The following is a 2635-nucleotide window of genomic DNA, read 5'->3' on the forward strand; positions in this document are numbered from 1 at the left end:
CTACTGTGTACCAATCTTGTCATCCAACTGCAAAACACTGGGCCACAACAAGTTTCCGCGTCTCCATTGCAATGCGCATACTACGAAACGTTCCCCAAACTTGGCACTCACCCTCGCAGCCGACTTTTCCGACTTTCCACGACGCTCACGCAACGCTCACGCTAGTGACAGCATTATTTATAGTTCGACGTCGCGCCAAAGCGAATGAGCACATTTCGCCTACGGCTTAGGCCGCCCTCCTACTGTGGCTGCTCGGTGTCTGCAGGCAGCGAGGGTCTGCAAGCTTCCTGTGTTCGCACCTATGTCACCTGTGCTTGCTTGTCAGAGACAGACTATCGCAAAACATACAACTCACTCCATGAATTGATTGCTACGGCATCTGTTATCAGCAGTCACAACTAGCAACACCAGTAGCAGCTGACTGCACGCAATGAATAAGAATGTGCAGTGGGATTTACGTGAACTCGGCGCAAGGCAGATCTTTCCGACATAGGCTTGAGAATCTTACAGGAACACTTGTACTGTTTCTAAATTAAGTGTAGGCGTGGGAGGAGGGTGCTTCCTGCGCACTAATAACAGCACGCTTGTCAATTGTGGATGCTAATCATTCGCTTGTATCTTCCTAGACACATCTGCTGGTTGTGAATTATTCCTCTTGCATGGCAAGGTGCGCATGTAGGTGTGTTAAAAGTTCTGGAGGCACTGGGTATTGATCCCAGTACCTCTCGCATACTAAGCGAGCGCTCTACCATCTGAGCTACGCCCGCCCACCCAAAGACTAATGGTGCTACATACAGCCATATAGACGACACAGACCCTTGCACTCCCATTATTCAGCAGACAAACACTACTCTCTATGTATCCGTTAGGGTGTCTTTCAGGTTTCGTGCATTCTGTATTGAATCGTAGTTGGCCACAATGAAAGTGGCACGTATAACGTCGAAAATAGAATCCGGACACCGCTCTGAGTAAGACCAACGTGTTGTCCACCCTCTAGACTTCAATGAGGTTAAGCCGCGATACCTAAGACAGATCTGCACTCGATGACACCTCGATAACAGCCGGTCCCCACACTTACATCTTGCTCTCCTTACGTCAGTATACATCATATCAGTCTGTGACGCTGGCTTTGCAACATCTTGCGTGCCTTTAGGTTCGCCGCGACCAACACTTACCATGCACTGACCACAAAAAATGGAGGCGCCGCGGCTTGAACCCTGGACCTTTCACATGCCAAGCGAACGCTCTACCATCTGAGCTACGCCCCATGCACGACGAAATTGCGCTATTCCCCATTCTTTGCGACTCAGATGCACACGGACACGATGCTTGGTTGGTTTGTAGCGGTGAAGGGAGCAGAGTACAAAGGCGCGGACCCGTTCATATACACAAAAGTTCCAAGTAGTTTCGATGCTCTGGTATTACAAATGCAAATTCCGTCTGTTTTTAATGTCTTAAATTGAAAGAGCCGTCACAAATTGCTCCGTTTTCACTCTTTGTCGACAATCATACAGCACCTGAGGTAACAAACACATCTCGAGCCCCATTGTGCACTCCATTATTCATGCCAACTCAGTGCCTCGCTCTTTACTACTGTGTACCAATCTTGTCATCCAACTGCAAAACACTGGGCCACAACAAGTTTCCGCGTCTCCATTGCAATGCGCATACTACGAAACGTTCCCCAAACTTGGCACTCAAACTCGCAGCCGACTTTTCCGACTTTCCACGACGCTCACGCAACGCTCACGATAGTGACAGCATTATTTATAGTTCGACGTCGCGCCAAAGCGAATGAGCACATTTCGCCTACGGCTTAGGCCGCCATCCTACTGTGGCTGCTCGGTGTCTGCAGGCAGCGAGGGTCTGCAAACTTCCTGTGTTCGCACCTATGTCACCTGTGCTTGCTTGTCAGAGACAGACTATCGCAAAACATACAACTCACTCCATGAATTGATTGCTACGGCATCTGTTATCAGCAGTCACAACTAGCAACACCAGTAGCAGCTGACTGAACGCAATGAATAAGAATGTGCAGTGGGATATACGTGAACTCGGCGCAAGGCAGATCTTTCCGACATAGGCTTGAGAATCTTACGGGAACACTTGTACTGTTTCTAAATTAAGTGTAGGCGTGGGAGGAGGGTGCTTCCTGCGCACTAATAACAGCACGCTTGTCAATTGTGGATGCTAATCATTCGCTTGTATCTTCCTAGACACATCTGCTGGTTGTGAATTATTCCTCTTGCATGGCAAGGTGCGCATGTAGGTGTGTTAAAAGTTCTGGAGGCACTGGGTATTGATCCCAGTACCTCTCGCATACTAAGCGAGCGCTCTACCATCTGAGCTACGCCCGCCCACCCGAAGACTAATGGTGCTACATACAGCCATATAGACGACACAGACCCTTGCACTCCCATTATTCAGCAGACAAACACTACTCTCTATGTATCCGTTAGGGTGTCTTTCAGGTTTCGTGCATTCTGTATTGAATCGTAGTTGGCCACAATGAAGGTGGCACGTATAACGTCAAAAATAGAATTCGGACACCGCTCTGAGTAAGACCAACGTGTTGTCCACCCTCTAGACTTCAATGAGGTTAAGCCGCGATACCTAAGACAGATCTGCACTCGAT

The sequence above is a fragment of the Schistocerca gregaria genome, unplaced genomic scaffold (genome assembly GCF_023897955.1).
Source record: "Schistocerca gregaria isolate iqSchGreg1 unplaced genomic scaffold, iqSchGreg1.2 ptg000174l, whole genome shotgun sequence".
Lineage (NCBI taxonomy): Eukaryota > Metazoa > Arthropoda > Insecta > Orthoptera > Acrididae > Schistocerca > Schistocerca gregaria.